The sequence below is a fragment of the Diceros bicornis genome, chromosome 17, assembly GCF_020826845.1.
Source record: "Diceros bicornis minor isolate mBicDic1 chromosome 17, mDicBic1.mat.cur, whole genome shotgun sequence".
Taxonomy (NCBI): Eukaryota; Metazoa; Chordata; class Mammalia; order Perissodactyla; family Rhinocerotidae; genus Diceros; species Diceros bicornis.
In genome coordinates, this window is record NC_080756.1 from 48,335,903 (window position 1) to 48,354,955 (window position 19,053).

Here is a 19,053-nt window from a genome sequence, read left to right on the forward strand (position 1 = left end):
CCCCGAGCTGCCCAAACGAGGCGCGGAGGCGCGCTCGGGGCTCGGGCGGCCGCGCGGCCCCGCCCGGCGCCCACCGCCCTGCCCTCGCCTGTCTCCTCCTTTCCCCGGGGCTCCGCTGAGTTCATTCACTGGGATTGGTTTCAAGTGACGCCATCTCTTTATTTTTAAACCAATGACCTCATCCGCGCTTGAAGTTTCCTGACCAGCGACTCTTTCTCTTTCCCCCCAACCCCCCACCCCACCCCCCCGCCTTTCCCCCTCTTTCTGCGTATCGCTGTTTGGGGGGCTTTCACCAGTTTTTAAACGATTATTATCACCTCTCCCTCCCCCCTCCGCTTTCCCCACGCGGCCCCCCACCTTCACCTCCCCAAGTTCTTCACCCCTTTCAACATTGTTTTTTCAAGGCTGATGGGGGGGTAGTGGAAGAGAAAGAGTAAAGAAAAGTTGCAAACGTCTCTTCTCTGCCTAAGCCTCCCGCCCCCACCCACCTCGCAGAGAAGGAGAAGATAATATAGTGAAAAGAAGAGGAGGAGGAGGAGAGCGCGACGGGACGGACGCGGGCGCGAGCGCGAGCGCAGCCTCCCTCCCGGCTCCGCGGCGGCGCCTCGCCACTCCGGGAGGCGCGGGGGCCCGAGGGGAGACGCCGTGACAACTTTCGTTTCCCCCAGACGGCGTCGGGAGGTCGGCGGCCCCCAAAGTAAGTGGCCTCGGGCCGGCCGCGCGGACCGTGCGGGCGGGAGGGTGCGGGGCTCGCGGCGGCAGCATGGACGCTCCGCGGCGCGCCCGACTCCGGGTGCCCGGCGCCGCGCGCTCGCCCCGCCGGCTCTGCCTTCCCCGGCGGCGGCTCACCTCCGCGGAAGGCGGGGTGGGGGCGACCGCGGCCTGGAGCCGCGCGAGCGTTTGAGGCGGGGGTGTAGGCCCTGCTGGGGGCCGGCCCGAGCGGGAAGGGGGCGGGCAGCCGGGCGCGGGGTCTCGGTCCGTGCGCCCCCGGCCGCGCGGCGGACAGCGGGCCCAGCGGCCGGTTCCCGCCGCGAGGAGCCGCCGCCGCGGACGCGGTCCCTTCGCGGGCGAAGCTGCTCACTTCCAGGCGCGACTGTTACACAACACTCCTGCCAAGTGGGGCCCCGGCCTGACTGTTCCCATTATCCCCAATTCGCCTTTGGTGTAAGCAGCGAGGCCACCTGGGTGGTGACGGTGCTGCTTTCTTAAACCAAACCAGCCAACCAACCAAAAACTCGGTTTGCATGCTGGGGCCAGGCATGGTGTTGGGGGGCCCGGTGCGCCAGTGACTTCTTTATTTACACTAGCCGTACAACGTGAGAAATAAAAAAGCCCGGGGAGACAGCCGAGCGTCTGTTTATCATGTGTAGTTTTATGTAATAAAACACCAGGGAGGAAAGTATTTATGAAAGGCTGAGTTTATTTCCTAAAAAAAAAAAAAAAAACCTGGTAATTAATTTGAGAAAATACAAGTAGATCTTAAAATGAATGGATAGTGCAAAATCCTGAAAAAGTTTATTAGACGTCAGCTGCAAAGATCCTCAAGTCCTGGGTGTCTCAAATTGTTGGGAGTAAGCACACCTCCAACCAGCCTGGGATGAATAAAGGGGAGAGGAAAAACCTGTTGCATAATCTCATTTGCCGTGGGGTTTGCTGTGCCGTCCCCTTGAACCAGGGGGAAGTGAGTTAAGATGCAGGGTTTTTAAAACTCTCTGAAGTTTTTATTTACCCAGTGCTCTGGCTGCTACTTCTGTGTTAAAAGATTATAAGTAAATACTCTCCTCTTACAAGTGAACCAAACCTATCAAACCTGTTTAGAAAATGACCAGGTATGTTTCTTGTCTTTCTTTCCGGGGTGTGTGTGTGTGAAATTTACCATCCATGAAAGACCTTATGACTGCTATTTGGGGAACTTAAGACTGTCAGAAAAATGCGTCTTTCTGCTACGCATTTTATGGGGCTGATTGAGAGTGCACATAGGTGACAACTGTTTCCTCGAGGATTTATACTATTTCCAACTCCGTGAAGAAAAGAGATTTTTTAAAGTTAAGGTAAATTTTTAAAATAAGAAAAAGAATTCTCACCAGTTGTTACTTTTTAAATTGTTTACTTTTTCTTGAGAATCATGGATGTTGGCGATACACAGCTTGAGAGGCGGTAATTAATTGAGACTTGTAGAGTTTTGTATTTGGTGAAGGCAGCAACCTGAAGAAGTAAATTGAAAAACTAAGAATTATGGCTTTGTGTAGGTATTTTAGTCAAAATGTGACTGGGCACTGTGCAAGTTTTTTGTGTTTTCAAAATAAAGTGGAATTTACTGAGTTTGAGGACTGTGTGGAAGGTTGCTGTTAAGATTTTTTTTATTTGGTTAACATCTTATGTAAAAATTTAGACTAAATAACACCACCCAGCCTACAAGTTGGTTTTTAGGTAAAATCATTTATACTTATCAAAGTTCCATGTGGGGGAAAAATTAAAAGTGAGTTTATCCTTAATTCTGTTGGTAATATGATGAATAGTGTATGGAAAAAAGTCGGTTCAAGCACTATAAACCTACATTCAGATGTAAAATAATGGAGTACCTATACAGTAAAAATAGTCATGTAAAATTGAAGATAAGGGGTCTCTCTGCCCAGAAGCTTTAATGGCAGTAACTGAAAAGGGGGCAAAAGAGAAGATCCTGTTAACCTAGTTCTTTTCCTTTTTCTTATACATTTAAAACCTATTTGTGGAAGTGAGGCTGACGTCAGGTTAGGGTTGGCTGTGATGGGTGCAGAGTTTAGGCTGGGGTCAGGAGAAGAGCCAGGATTTATGTGTGAGTTTGTTTTGATGCTATTTGCTATAAATGCCTGTACTGGGAATTTAATTCCATAGAGTTTTTGGCCTATGGGATTATATATTGATGAAACTGACTTAGATGGCTGTCCAATATTAATGTTTTCCTATTTTTCAACCAATCGTAATATCCTACTAAATATAATTTGCTAGAATTACTAGTGTAATTTATCCTACAAACCAACTTTTCCTGGAGTCCTAAAAAAAGTGGAGTTTTCTATCCTGTGTTATTTGGACTAAAAATTTCCCTGGACTTTTAATGTTTTTAAAATGCTTTGCGTTCGCAAGCAAATGATACTTTAAATTGAAGAAGTAAATGAATATAGGATAAGCTGATTTGGATCAGAATCCCGAGAAAAGGGAGGAAATAAATCAGGAGAAACAGAAACCAGATTTTATGACAGAGTTCAACAGATTGAAAAAACTAATTAAAAAGGCTTCATAGGAAAAGCCACAATTGATACTTGATTAATTTTTTTTTAATTAACTATCAAAATTTAAAACTGAGACAGATATCTACCATCATAAAAGAAAATGTTACTAATGTTGGCTTAAGCAAAAACATAAGAAGGTAAATCTTGCCCAAAGCCACATGATACATTCCAAAGCCAGATGTCAAATTTTTCTGATTTTCATGGGTTGTGGGTAATCTTATATTTTTGTACATTTCATTAGCCCAGATAATCAAGGGTTGAGTATAGAAAGGGATGAGGTTCATAAAGGTTGGCCGGATTTAACGAAGCAAGCTTAGGCTTTAAAAAGAGGCCATTTTCATACATAGACTGAGAAGGGGAGTTCGAAATTTAATCAAATAAATGGCTGGAGGAAACAGGAATGGCTCAAAAAGAAGGATCTAAGGCAGATTACCAGGGACAGGTACAAAGAAATAAAAGCTTGCCAGGAGTATGATCAGTAAAGAAGGAAATGGGATACATCTTGGTATGAAAGGAAAAAGGCATAAAGGGAAAAAATACCCTCCAACACCTCATGAGCAAGAAGAGGGTGGTGAAACTCGACCTCCTTGACTGCGGTTAGATACTTCATTATAGGTATCACCAAAAAGTCACATGATTTTTTATTACATAAAACATTTAATCTTGGGGGTGGGGAATGGGTAAATTATGAACATAAGTTATAATTACATGAGAACGTAAAACTTGAAATTGCCAGCAGTAAATTTAAAATAGAGGGGGGACTCATTGCAAATTCAGTTGAGTTATTGGAAAGGGAGCGATAGATTATAAAAAGTTAAAACTTAACTAAATTGATTTCTGGATTAACTACAGATATAAATCAATCAAGCAAAACATTTATTAATGGTACACTATTTACGTGTACCGAGGTGGATACCAAAAGTTGGGGACGTGGGTCTGTGCTCTTCATATGGAGAGAATGCTTATAAGAATTTTAAGGGAGGTATGTGCATATGCAAAGATAAACAATTACTAGGTAGCTGGGAAGGGCCAAACTCATAGTCTAAAGGAGCGAGAGATTAGAGGATTCAGGGAGGTAATTTTCATAAAGATAATAGAATTTGACCCTGGCCTTAAAGGGTGGTTAACATGTGTATGGAGGAAAGGAAGTGGGGGAGGTCAGAAGGGGAGGCCATTCATCCATCTCTTCATTCAGCAAATTTATTTGGAGCCTCTACTACGTGCTAGACACAGTTCTAGGAACTGGGCAAACAGTGGAAAATAAGGTTCTTACTGTTGTAGAACTTATATTGTAGTGGGAGAATTTGAATCGAAGTTTACACGTTAACTTCATCTTAACCAATTTTTTTTTTAAAGAAACTTACATAATATTTTTTAGATTGAAGCTTGCAAGCTTTGAGTTTTTAACTCCTCATTAACAGTTTATCTACAATTCTTTCACTGCCATTTGCTAAGAATCATGTTTTTACAGTGAGGTTAATATCGTTGTTCACAGTGTACTTAGGGTTGTGATGTGTGGGCTGTATACTTAGGTTTGATTCTCAGTTAGGCACAATAGTCACAATAGTGCTATAAAGTGAAGCTAAATTCCACGTTTGTTTTGATGGTTCCTTGTATGAGAGCACACACAACAAAAGAGGTCCAGACAGTATAAGTAGCTATTCAGCTTAATTACCGGATAGGTGAGGTAGGGTAAAGGAAGGATGACACCTCTCCAGGTCTTGTCCACAGGGTGCAGGAAGTGAGTGGTAAATTTGGACTTTATTGGGCTCTGTGTGCTTAATTACGTCTCCTTAAAGATTAGTAGCGGAGTTAGTGGTCTCACTGGAAATACTATCTTAGGCTTAGAATTTTTTACTATTTCTACAAATAGTAGAAACATGAAGCAAAAGTGTCTGTTCTGAAATGGGGCAGTCTGGATTTTTACTCTAGTTATCTGACTGCCAGGTGTTTTGTTGTTGAGATGTCATGTATGATGTTAACTAAAAATTTCTTAGCGACTGTTTCATGTTTTTGGACACATTAATTAAGTACTTCTCAAGCGTTCTTTAAGAAATATGTTCCCTCCGCTTCTCCACTGTTTCTGCAGTTTTAAACTTAAAAAAATTTGTAGGTGAAATTGAGATAAAGGATTCCAAAAAGAGTTTATATTAAGTGTATGTGTGTCTGTCGACCAAAACTCTCAAAAAATTTTCTATATGCACCCAACCATCTTTCATCTACAATACATTCTGACGTCTTTCATCTACAATACATTCTGACGTGCTTGGGATAAGCCTATGGAAAAGAAAACAATTTTCAGAGGAGGTAGGAAATTCTTCAGCATTCCCTTGGTTTCCTTCTAAATGAAATACTCCGTTTAGAAAAGAATTGTGAATATAAATGCTAGAGGTCTGTGGTGTGTGTGATAAAGCTAATGTGATGTGTACTCTTCAAAAATATTTGGGAAGGACGGTAGCACTCACATTTGTTTTAGTGTCTGGATGAGGGGTGGGACAAACTGCAGTTTACAGAAAAAAGATGCACTGCAAATTGTAATGGTATATGGCAAGGTAATTCGTATTAAATATCTCTATTCTTTCCCTTAAAATTAATAAGGAAAGACATGCGTAGAGAAGTATATGCTGTTTATTGTTTGCATTGTATAAATTTAAAAAAAAATAGAACTCCTATCCTAGGATAGTGCCTGGTGGAGTCAGCTTTTGATAAGTGTTTGCTGAATAAATTGAATTCATTTTCACAACTGTTACTTTTGACCGTGGTTCCATTATATCTCTGGCTTAGAGCACTGTGTTTTGAGCTTTGTGTTGAAACCTGCAGGAGGTCGCCTTACAGCACCTGGCTTGTTTGAGCTGTCTGCTCCCTCTAGAACCTGGACCCTCACCTCGCCTCCCGCTTGCCTGACCCTGTGGCTGACCTGACCTTTTCTGAAATGGCAGGTGGTTGTCGCCTATCAAATCCTTCTCTTCCTGAGCAGCTGAGCTGTGTCGTTTCCTGGCAGATTCGTCCTGAGCTAATATCTGTTTGCCAATCTTCCTCTTTTTGCTTGAGGAAGATTCGCGCAGAGCTAACGTCTGTGCCAGTCTTCCTCTATTTTGTATGTGGGTTGCTGCCATAGCGTGGCCACTGACGAGTGGTGTAGGTCTGCGCCCAGGAACCGAACCCAGGCCACCAAAGCAGTGCATGCCGAACTTAACCAGTAGGCCATGGGGCCTGCCCCCATCTTTTATTTTTGTTTGCTGTTTGGTTGAGGGAGAAGCACATTCCTCAGGTAGATAGTTCTTGACTTCGTTTTGTAAACTGTACATGGTATATAAAGCGTAGTATTATTTCCTCTTCCTTCCTAGCTTTAGGTAAAAATCTTGTGTTCACTTGAAAATGAACTGGTAAGAATGATATTTTGATAATGCAAACCAACTAAAAACTAACAAAGATCTTTTTTTGTAGATAATCAGGAAATTAAAACAGAGTATGTGTTAGATGATATTTAAGAATTATAACCATAAAGTTTTATCTATATTAATGGTATTGTTGTCACGTTTAGAAATTCTCGTCTGTTAAACATACATATGGAGGTGTTTATAGGCAAAATGATATGATGCCTAATATTTGTTTTAAAAAAAACTTTAGGATAGGCACCAACACACACAAATGGGAAATAAACAAAACAATATTGGCAAATTTTTTATAATTGTTGAAGCTGAGTGATGGGTACATTGGGGTTGTTACTATTTCTGTACTTTTGTGTATCCTTGGAAATATCCATAATAATTAGTTAAAATATGTTATCAATTATAACTGTAGGGGAAGAAACTTAATACAGTAAAATATGTGGTTGGACATTTGAGCTATTTGGCTAATCAAAAATCTCCACTTTGGGCCGGCTCCGTGGCTTAGCGGTTAAGTGTACATGCTCCGCTGCTAGCGACCCAGGTTCGGATCCCGGGTGCACACCGACGCACCGCTTCTCCGGCCATGCTGAGGTGGCGTCCCACATACAGCAACTAGAAGGATGTGCAGCTATGACGTACAACTATCTACTGGGGCTTTGGTGGAAAAATAAATAAAATAAAATTACAAAAATCTCCACTTTGCGTTTTCTGTAAGTTCTGCTTTTAGTAATAAATTTTTAAGAATAGGGAGAATTTTGTAGAAATATGGTCACAAGCAGTATTTAAAACTCTTAACTTTGAGACCTTGTAATAATAACATACCTGTAGTTTATGAATTGCTTTGATATATTTGGTCTTTTATCCTCAGGACGAGACATGAATTACCCATGTTACAGATGAGGAAACTAAGACCTTAGAGAGACTGAGTAATTGATCCACATCCCAAAGCAAGTAAGAAGTGGTGCTAGAACTGGAGCTGAGATCTGCTGACTCCTTCTCAGGTGCCCATTCTTTTATATACACAGTCTTATAAGTGCTCTTTTTTGTGATGTTATAAAATAGCAATTTTCAAACATTTTGGTGTCAGGACACCTTTGCACTCTTAGAAATTATTGAGGATTCAATAATTTCAAGCAAAAGATTCAAGATCTTTTGTTTATGTGGACTATATCAATATTTGCCATATTAGAAATTAAAACTGAGAAATACTTGAAGTATTTATTCATTTAAAAATAACAAAATCATTAAAAGTTAACATAAATAACATACTTTTATGAAAAAAGTATTCCAAAACAAAAAATGTAGTGAGAAGCATGGCATTGTTTTACATTTTGCCACTCTCTTTAATGTATTAATAGAAGACAGCTGAATTTTCATAACTCCTTTTATATTCAATCTATTGTGATATGTTGTTTTGTTTGAAGCGTATGAAGAAAACCCGACCGTACACAGATACATAGTTGAAAAAGGGTGGAATATTTTAATGTCTTTTCATGTAATTGTGAATATTCTTTGTTACATCAAAACCCAACAAATGGTAGATTCTTAAAGGTTGGTTGTCATGTTGAATCTGAAACCATATCAGTGAATTTTTTGTACTCTGTAACATTAAAAATCTATTGGTCCGGGCCGGCCCCATGGCTTAGTGGTTAAGTGCACGCACTCCGCTGCTGGCGGCCCAGGTTCGGATCCCGGGCGCGCACCGACGCACTGCTTCTCCCGCCATGCTGAGGCCGTGTCTCACATACAGCAACTAGAAGGATGTGCAGCTATGGCATACAGCTATCTACTGGGGCTTTGGGGGGAAATTAAATAAATAAATAAAATCTTAAAAAAAAAAAAATCTATCGGTCCATCTTACACTTTGAAAAGATCTTTGCCCTGTATGTGATTTTGCAACATCATACATTGGTCATTTGAAAAATAATGGTTTACTGAGTTATGCAGATCTTTTAAATGTTGACATATTTGATTACACAATATTTAACAAATCACAGTCATTAATATGACCATTAATCTCATCAAAAAAATCTTGTAAGATTTTGGAGTCGAGTTCAAGTTTTCCAAAATTCTAATTTTTTCTCGAAAGTTTCAAATTTTACTTTGGCAATAGATACTGTCAGTTTTTTACTTGAAGTGTCAGGCTCACTTTATTCATTTTAGAGAAAATATCTGCCAAATACTTAAGTCTGAATAACTGTAAGTTGTCTGCCAGTCATTCTTTTAAGCAAAAATTGTATTCTCTGAAAAAAGTGTATAGTTTAGCTCACAACTCGAGCAATTGCATAAATGCTTTTCCTCAAGACAGCCATTGTGTTAGGTATGTAGCTGAAGTGCTTTTGTGTAACTCCCATTTCGTCACACAGAATATCACAAAGACCAAGTTCTCAAGAGTGAGATTTAATAAAATTAATAACTTTTATTGTTTCATCAAGGACACTGTTAAGTGAAACTGCTTTTTTAAAATTATTGATATACAGTGAAGAATATAATGATTGCTAGTACAGTTTTGTACCCCTGCCTTGATTCATGCTACAGCACCAGCAGTTTTACCCACCGTTGCTTTTGTACCATCAGAGCAGATATCAACATGGTTGTTTTAGGATAAATTGTGAGGTTCAAAAAAGTTATTTAAAACTTTGAATAATTCAGTAGCACTTGTATTTGTTGCCACGCATTCACATAAAAGAAGACCTCCCTCAATCATTAATTGGTTTGGATACTTAAATAATAAAAATACTAAGTCCACCCGCATCTGTGGATTTGACCACTTATAAAGCAAAAGTACAGTCCTTCAGGTGAGATTTTAACTTGTAGTTCATGTTTGCAGCAAAATCTCTAGTTTAGTGAGATACTGCGTCATTGGTAAGTGGCATTGCCGTGATTTCTTTTACTGACTTTTCATCCAGTGGACATTCAGCAGTGTCAACCATACAAAGCTTTATTAGTTTCTCAGCTATTGTGTGCACTGCTCCAACCAGTGCAGTCTGATAATATTCCCTGTATGGTGCTTCAGTGGCTTTTTAAATTCTAATTTGAAAATAATCTTTTGCTTTTAAAGAGCTCGTCATGTCAATGTTTAAAACATTCAATTTCTTTTTCTTTAAACTTGCAACGAATTCTTTGGATGATAATGAGGTTATGAAGATTATAGCAGATATAACCAAAGATTGCTATTGCTGGGTACATAGAAGTTCTCGGTGAGAACACACTGACTTAATTTCTGAAAACGTGGATATTTGTACCTTCAACTTGCTACCTTAGGAAATTCTAAAAACCAGCAATATGCAAGCATATGTTTCATTAGCTGTCAGTGTGATACGTTATCGTCACACGCCACGTATCTGAATGCAGTGTTGTACCCTCGTGAAAGAATGAGAATGAAAAAGGCAGATAACATCTTTGTATTACTGAAAATAGTTGTGACGCTGTGGATCCCCTGAAGGGCTCTCAGGGGCCTCCCCCCAGGGGTCTCTGGCCCACGCTTTGAGAATGCTGATATAAACTAGTGCCCTGTCCTAACATATTTTTAGAGCAGTCTGACACAGACATCTATATCAATCAAGTGATGGTTCCATCTTAACTGATTAATTTGTCAGGAACAAGGGAGTATGCTAGTGTGTGGGATGAGCCATGTGACCCAGAGACCACAATGGGTGGGAGGTCATATAACATGAGAGAGTGGTGGGTAAAGGGTAGACGGAAGGGAGGAGTTGGCAAAAGCACTTTACAACTTAAGGAAAAAAATGAACATTTGCTCTCCTTGTGTGTTTTTTTTTTTTTTTTTTTTAAATAAGAAAGTGCTGGGCCCACATATATGCACATATATATATGTGTTCATATCGTATATATCTGTGCTCAAAATCAGGAGTACTCAGCCATTTTTTCCTTGAATGACAGCAGGGGAGAGATGGTAACACGCTTGAGAGGAAATGGCAGATGCCCATGGCGGTTGTTTGTTCCTTCCAACTAGGGAGGCTGTTGACCTTATTTTTTGAGGAAGCTGGGGGATGACGAGACATGAGGTTAGAAAGAAGAAATTGTGCAAGAAGAGTGAACGGAGTAGACATTAGTGATCATGGGAACAGCTATAGGCAGCACAGGGCTGTGGACTAAGTGGACATAAGCATCGGAGGGCTGAGAGGAAGACTGTGGGGTGAACTGGGTTCTCCCGGGCACTGGACACGGAAAGAGTGGGGCCCAGGGAGGTGCAGAGATGGGTGCGAGAGGAGTCATGGAGATGAACATATATTTTAAATGCATGTCCACATATAGGTAAAGTAACTTTTTAAATAGCTGTGCTGGGTAGTCTGACTTCTAATGTCTTACCAGTGTTCAAATTCTATTATTATAACCCATATATTCAGTTATAGTAGGAGAAAACAACAACGCCATGAGTTTAATGTAGTGCTGGTAAGTCTCTGAGCTTTGGTTACAGGCATCAGTGTATGAAAATACCAGCTGGGCCAGGTTTGAGGCTGAAAATTCAAAAATGAAATTTTAATACTTTATTTTTTACTAACAAGCTTTATTTTTTACTAACAAGCCGTTATGATTAAAGGAGACAGAAGAGTTTAATTCAAATAGATAGCATTTATCAGTTTGCTGTTTATGTGGTACTTATTTCCACAGAGGATTTGAGACGGCAGAAGGAAGGATCAAAGTCAGTAATCAAGAACAAACGTGATTCTAAATCGTGTTTTCTTCCCTAATATTTTCTCTACTGATGACGTTTATTTTAATAGGGTCGTAGAGTTGAGCTACTATAACTATAAAGTAATTGAATTGGTCTCTAGTAACTATTCAGGAGAAATATAACCTTGTCACTTTTTAGTTGCGTGTAGTGTAAGCAGAATATATGTTTGTAATGGGAGTGAGATTGGGTAGGAAGTTCATAACGTGCCGCAGAAAAAATTTTTTAAAATTCAGGACTGCTTTCAGCTGTACTTAACAGAAAGCCGCTAACAGAAGCTTAAACCGTAAGCTGTTTATTATTGTGTAGTTCAGAGAATTTCAGGGGTAGGTGGTCTCGGGGCTGGTTCAGCTGTTCAGCAATGTCCTGAAGGCCCCAGGTTCTCTCTAATCTTTGACTCTGCCATCTTGTGCATCTCCACTTATTGCCACTAGGTCATAAAATGGCTGCCACAGCTTTAGGCATCACATCCCTTTTCAAGGTAAGAAGGAGGAAGGGGATAGAACAGGCAATCCCTCCTCCTGTGCTTGCCTAACAGAGAACAGAATCCCTCCCAGAAGCTTCCATCCGCTTTTCTCTCTTTTTTTTTTTTAAAGATTTTATTTATTTATTTTTTATCCCCCCAAAGCCCCAGTAGATAGTTGTATGTCATAGCTGCACATCCTTCTAGTTGCTGTATGTGGGACGCGGCCTCAGCATGGCCGGAGAAGCGGTGCGTCGGTGCGCGCCCGAGATCCGAACCCTGGCCGCCAGCAGCAGAGCGCGCGCACTTAACCGCTAAGCCACGGGGCCGGCCCCCATCCGATTTTCTCTAAGTCTCATTTGCTTGAACTGTTTCACAAGACTGCCCCCACTCACAGGAGAGACGAGGCAATGAGTATGGCTCAGGGGAGTGGGATTGCCACGGTTTACGTATAACGTGCATCGTGTATCATTTCCTAGGCTTAGGCACGCTGCTTGCTGCCCAGGAACAGCTGGGATTCTGTTAGCAAGTTAGACGGGAAGAAATGTCTGTTGGGTAGTTGGCTAACTGTGTGTCTGTCACAAGGGTGCAGACAGGAAAGCACAAAGAGTAGTAAGTAACTTGCAAAAACAACTTAATCCTTTAGTCCGGAGACTGTTTTAAGTGTCCCCCTCAAGCAAGGCTATATCCGTTTTCTATCTTATTTTAGTGAAAGAGTCTACAGACCTGTATCCCGAGTAGTTGGAGAGCTAATTTAGAGACATTTAGGTCTCAGTTTCCTCAACTGTGAAATAAGAATATTCTGTTAGATAATCTCTGAGGTAACTTCCCAGTTCTAAAATTCTTCTCTCTCTTCTTTTTTTCCTGTCTTTTGACCCTTTCACATTTTATTACCTTTTTTTAAATCAAAAAAGTAGACAGGAATGGTGTTTTTTAGGCTTCTTAATAGCTGGGTAGTATCTCTAATAAAGATCTCGATGGTGTGGAAGGTTAAAGCTAAAATTAGGTTTTACCTTTTTGGCAGTTACTCATATTACTTCTGCCCCAAATTTCCATTGAAAGGGGCAAACTAATTGCATTTTTATTTTAATAGGGGAACATATACGTATATGTGTATGGTCTATAATCAAAATACCCTCAGTACAATGTTCTGAGAAGATGCCCTCTGTCCTAACAGAGGAGGCGTTTTAAGTACTGTTGTTAGAAACCAGGAGAACATCCCCTTTTGCTTGTTGGGCACTTGCTTTTATTTGTTAATGGTGTTCGCACTGCATATTTGCTTTAGATAAAATTGAAGGTCAGCTAAAGGAAAGTGATTCCTTTTGTGCATTGTAGCAACTAAATTTACTTAAATGAGGCAGAACCTCTGATGTTTCAAGTACCTTGAAATGGGATTCTACTCGTGTTTCAGAGAAAGTGATGATCTGGTTCCTGGTATAGAGTTCTGTCAAGATTATATAAATTTGGATATACTGTGAGTGGAAAATCATATTCCCAACTCTAACAATTACAAAGCAATTACACTGGTTATAAGAGAGGCTGTTAAAATGTTAACCTAAAAAGTGTTAATCTTCTCTCTAACAAAAGTCTTAAGAAGAATCCCAAAGCATTTTATTTGTAGTTTATGGGTATTGGGAGATCCTGGAGATAAACATTATTAACTGTGGCACTTAAGGGGCCAAAAGGCATGTGCAATTGGGGTGTATTTTTAAGAATAAAATACATGTATGTACACACATTTAACAGCTGCTTTAAACAGCTTAGAGGCAGTGTCTAATTTCATTACCACGAATATCCAAACGCCTGTCAGAAACTTTTCCTTCTACTGAAACCCTTTTAAGTACGTAATTAAAGCAGTTGTTTTCATTTGCATTATGTGAATGACTAAGAGCCTTGTGAATATAAATATTCAGGAAGCTTGATTTTATAGCTTTTTGGTTTTATAACCCACAATAAAAATCATGTACATCGGAAAACCCCTTCTTCTCTTGTCTACAGACCCAACTGGAAGACAAATGCAAGTGATTTTTTCTGGCAAATGAATGACCTGTGTGGCAGGATCTTAGATGCTGCCTATGTCTATCTCATTAATAGAATGTCATTAGATAATGTTCTTTTAAAGAGATACAGTATTTTGGGGGGGAGTTTCCGAGTACCGAATGTTAGGCACTGTGGTATCCACTAGCCAGGAAAAAATAGTTTTATACAAGTTTTTAAAAAAAAGTTGTTGTGAAATCAGTGGAGATTTTTATTATAGAAATGACCTTAGGGCCGGCCCCGTGGCTTAGTGGTTAAGTGAGCGCACTCCGCTGCTGGCGGCCTGGGTTTGGATCCCGGGCGTGCACCGACGCACAGCTTCTCTGGCCACGCTGAGGCCGCGTCCCACATACGGCAGCTAGAAGGATGTGCAGCTATGACATACAACTATCTACTGGGGCTTTGGGGGGAAAAATAAATAAATAAAATTATTAAAAAAAAAAGAAATGACCTTAATTCGTTCATTAAAATAAGCTCTTTGGCTTGAGTCTGGTAGGCTTTTTTCTGGACAAAAGATCCATTCTTTTTGCCAGTGGTCATCAGCATGAACAAGTATGTAGTGAGTGACTTCTAAGAGTGAGGTATCAGAGGATGCGAAGTAGTATAGCATGTGGCCTTGGTCCTCAAGGAGTTTGTTGCCACATCTCTTTATTGATTGTCTTCTCTTCATGGTTTAAACAAATCACCATAAAAGACTTCTTATTTTTTGCCCTAGGGGTTCTTCCACTGAGGGTCCAGCACATCCGTCTTCACTTTCCTAGGCCGAGGGATAAAGTCACAATTAGAAGTAGAGGTCAGTTCACCTGGTGTCTTCTCCTAGCCATTTCCCCTTCTGTCCTGTGATTGCAGACCTGCCCTGTTTACTTGAAGAGCAGTGTGCTAGCTGCCTGCTCTGTAAGGTAGTTTGTGAGAAGGAAGACAGTGTCCTCGAGGAGTTCTTGGCACCTACAGAGGATTAAAAGTTAGGAGGGACACAGCAAGAAAAAGTAAGAGATCTATTGCTATTTTCTTTTTTTTTTTTTTCATTTTTTTTATTGTGGTAAAAACAAATACAGTCATCCTCTCTTATCCATGGTTTCAGTTACAGTCGGTCACGCTCCAAAAATATTAAATGGAAAATTCCAGAAATAAACAATTTATAAGTTTTAAATTGCACGCCGTTCTGAGTAGCATGATGAAATCTTGAGCCATCCCACTCTGGGCAGCCTGGGACGTGACTCATCCCTTTGTCCAGCGTATCCACGCTGTATACTACCCACCCATAGTCACGTAGTAGCCATCTCGGTTTTCAGATTGACTGTTGAGGTGTCACAGTGCTAGTGTTCAAGTAACCCTTATTTTACTTAATAATGGCCCCAAAGCACAAGAGTAGTGCTGCTGGCAGTTCAGATATCCCGAAGAGAAGCCGTCAAGTGCTTCCTTTCAGTGAAAAGGTGAAAGTTCTCAACTTACTAAGGAAAGAAAAAAAATTGTATTCTGAGGTTGCTAAGACCTATGGCAACTTTTATTACAATATGTTGTTAATATTGTTCTATTTTATTAGTTATTGTTGTTAATCTCTTACTGTGCCTAATTTATAAATTAAACTTTATCATAGGTATGTGTGTATAGGAGAAAACATAGTATATGTAGGGTTTACTACTATTTGTGGTCTCAGGCATTCACTGGGGGTCTTGGAACACATCCCCCCACAGATAAGGGGGGAGTAGTGTAACATAAGATTTACCATCTTAACCGTTTTTAGGTATACTGTTCAGTAGTGTTAAGTATATTCACGCTGTTGTGAAACAGATCTTTAGAACTTTTTCATCTTGCAAATCTGAAACTCTATACCCATTAAACAACAAATCTCCTTTTCTCCCTCCCCCCACCCCTGGTAACCACCATTCTACATTCTATTTCTATGAATTTGACTATTTTAGATACCTCATATAAGTGGGAATCATACAGTGTTTGTCTTTTGTGACTTGTTATTTTACTTAATGTCCTCAAGGTTCATCCATGTTGTAGCATGTGACAGGGTTTCCTTTTTTTTAAAGCTGAATAATTATGTATTATCATTGTATGTATAATCACATTTTGTTTATCTATTCAACTATCGATGGACATTTCAGTTACTTTTGGCTATTGTGAATAATGCTGCTATAACATGGGTGTACAAATATCTCTTGAAGATCCTACTTTCAATTCTATTGGGTATATACCCAGAAGTGGAATAGCTGGATCATATGATAGTTCTATTTTTAATTTTTTGGGGAACCATTGTACTGTTTTGGATAGTGGTTGCACCATTTTACAATCCCACCAACAGTGCACAAAGATTCCAGTTTTTCCACATCCTTGCCAGCACTTATTATTTTCTGTTTTTTTTTTTTTTTTTTTTTGATAATAGCCATTCTGACAGTTGTGAGGTGATATCTCACTGTGGTTTTGATTTGCATTTCTTTGATGATTAGCATGAGCATGCATAAAGCATCTTTTTATATACTTGTTGGCCATTTGTGTATCATCTTTGGAGAAATGTCTATTTAAGTCCTTTGCCCATTTTTAAATCAGGTTATTTGTTTTTTTTTGTTTGTTTGTTTTGTTTTTTTTTTTGTGAGGAGATCAGCCCTGAGCTAACATCTGCCAATCCTCCTCCTTTTTTTGCTGAGGAAGACGGCCCTGGGCTAACATCTGTGCCTATCTTCCTCCACTTTATATGGGACGCCACCACAGCATGGCTCACCAAGCAGTGTGTCGGTGCGCGCCCGGGATCCGAACCAGCGAACCCCGGGCCGCAGCAGCGGAGCGCGCGCACTTAACCGCTTGCGCCACCGGGCCGGCCCCTAGGTTATTTGATTTTTTTGTTTTTGAGTTGTAAGATGTCATTTTCTTTTTAAAATATGAATCAGCAACTTAGAACTACTCACAGATCAGGTGTGACATGGTGCAGGGATACAAGAATGGAATGAGTGGAGTATAGTAATGGCAGAGTAGCCTCTCCCGTTTCTAGGCATTACCAGTATATGTTGTACTGGTGGCTTTGTACTCCAGAGAGGACTTGAGGCCTCAGATTCATTCTCCTCTTCCTCTCCCTCCTCCTCCTCATTACCTGTAAAATCAGGGGGGTGGACAAGATGATAATTGAGGTGTCTTCCAGCTCTAAAATTCTGAGTTCTGAGAGTATTGCCTTTTACCAGCTGACCTCTAGCATCTAAAATTTCCGTGAAACCCTGTAATATCTGCCCTTGGACTGAGAAATCTTTGTTGATGGCTGGGAAGAAGCACTGCACGGGGGTTCTCTTGGGCTTATGGTTTTCTGACTTTTAATCTTACTCGTCTTATAGTTTATAGTATGGTATCACCTTCAGATCCTGGGCCTGAGGGTTAGTTCCTTCACTGCTGCTCTCACAGGTCTGGCGTGGGTGTGTGGTGGGTGTGTGGTGGAGCTGTAGAACTTGTACTTTGCCCTGGAGATAGACAGCAGTTGTTTTTTTTAAACCTACTCATGATGGTGAGGAAATAGAAGCCAAAGTTCATTGGACAGGGTATTTGTTGTTGTTTTAAATACATATAGCAAATAACAACCAGCCCAAATTCAGGGAATTTTTATTTCTGTAAAACTATATATTTTTGTTAAATACCAGCTTTAAAGAAATATTACCCAACTGATTTGTTTATTCCCTGTCTATAGTGATATTATGGTAGTAATTAAAAGAAAGAAGCGATGTGATTGTAGTGGTTGAGGTTGAAGGGTACTGTGGACTCTCTTATGATATGCTTAGAGTTACTTTTAGATTTTAGGTATTTGATATTTTTAATTTTTTGCATCTTATAGATACTATCTGACAGATAACCAATCTTTAGGGAGGTCGTCTTAGTTATATGGAGATAGATGTTATCGCCATATGGTACGGTGACTTAAAATGATATTTTTAATTTTTTGCATCTTATAGATACTATCTGACAGATAACCAATCTTTAGGGAGGTCGTCTTAGTTATATGGAGATAGATGTTATCGCCATATGGTACGGTGACTTAAAATGCTCTAATGCTAGCAGTACTCTATGACATAATAAGGTAAACAAGCAAACCCAGTAAACTAAATAGGGACGGGTGAGGAATATGCATGGTGACTCATAAAGAGTGAGTTGTTGGTAGTGCTTGCAGTAGAACCTAAGATACCTAGTCCAGCATTGTCTCTGTGCTTGGCTTTCTGTGACATCTACATTGCTTTCTGGCATGTTGCCGGGTCTTGATGGACTATTACCAGTCCCTTCTTTTGCCACAATACTAAATATAGCTGGGTGTGTGAACAGAGGAGGTAATGCAGGGTACTGAGGCAGCTTCAGGGAGCTATACAGAGGGAAGCTGCCAAAATGTTCAGAGCTGCCCTAGGTCATTCTTAACCGAGATTATACAGTCAACTCAAGGATTGAAAATGCATTTGGTAACATGACAATTTCATTGCAAAAGATTATCTAGGCCCTCTGGGGCTCTTCATCACCATCCCTCTGATCATAGGTTGGTCATTTAATTGTGAAAAAACACAACCACCAGAACTCAGGTAAAGTGAAAAGATAAAACTAACTTATGGTTGGTAATTAGTAGGCCAGAATTAATTAATGTCATCAAAAGAGTGTAAGATTTCCCCTCCAAATGATAGCATTTCATAAATTTATAATATATAAAGCTATCAGATGTTTTCATTATTCATCCATTTATTTATATTGCATGGGAAATACACTGTAATTTCATTTCTGCTTTCTAAACATATATAACGTTACTATTATTACAACATGAATATTGTTTGTAATGGAAGTTCTTTTTCCTTTTGGATGCTTCAGAATCCACCTGTTAAACATTAGAGTGGTACATATGGCTCTAGGACTGTGATTTGGTCATCATTTCCCTGATCTGCTTTGTGTTTGGTGGGGAAAGATTTGCTAGCAAATGTGACTGAAGCAAGCATGTGGTTTTGGCTAGATGGTAGCTTTTAGAACTTTGTTAGACTTCATTTATCCATGTACCTTCTTATCTGTTACTAGAGTAACTTAAGATTTGATCATAATTTGTGTAATAATAAGTAAGCTTTTCTAATTAAATAGAGAATATATGTATAAAAATGTTTTGATAGTATTAAAAAATTGATATAATTCAAACACATTAACTGTAAAAAAGTAGAAAAATCATATGACCCTCTCAGTAGATTCAGA

At 39.9% G+C, this 19,053-nt stretch overlaps 1 protein-coding gene across 1 annotated transcript in view; it reads left to right on the top strand.

The window, feature by feature from the left end:
• Nucleotides 1–242: 242 nt before the first annotated feature.
• Nucleotides 243–19,053, top strand: part of DUSP16 (dual specificity phosphatase 16) — a 77,415-nt gene continuing 58,604 nt past the window's right edge. The window contains exons 1-2 of the mRNA XM_058558735.1: nt 243–697; nt 7,530–7,662. The gene's annotated coding sequence lies outside the window, so the exon portion shown is untranslated. The remainder of the gene's footprint in view (nt 698–7,529; nt 7,663–19,053) is intronic.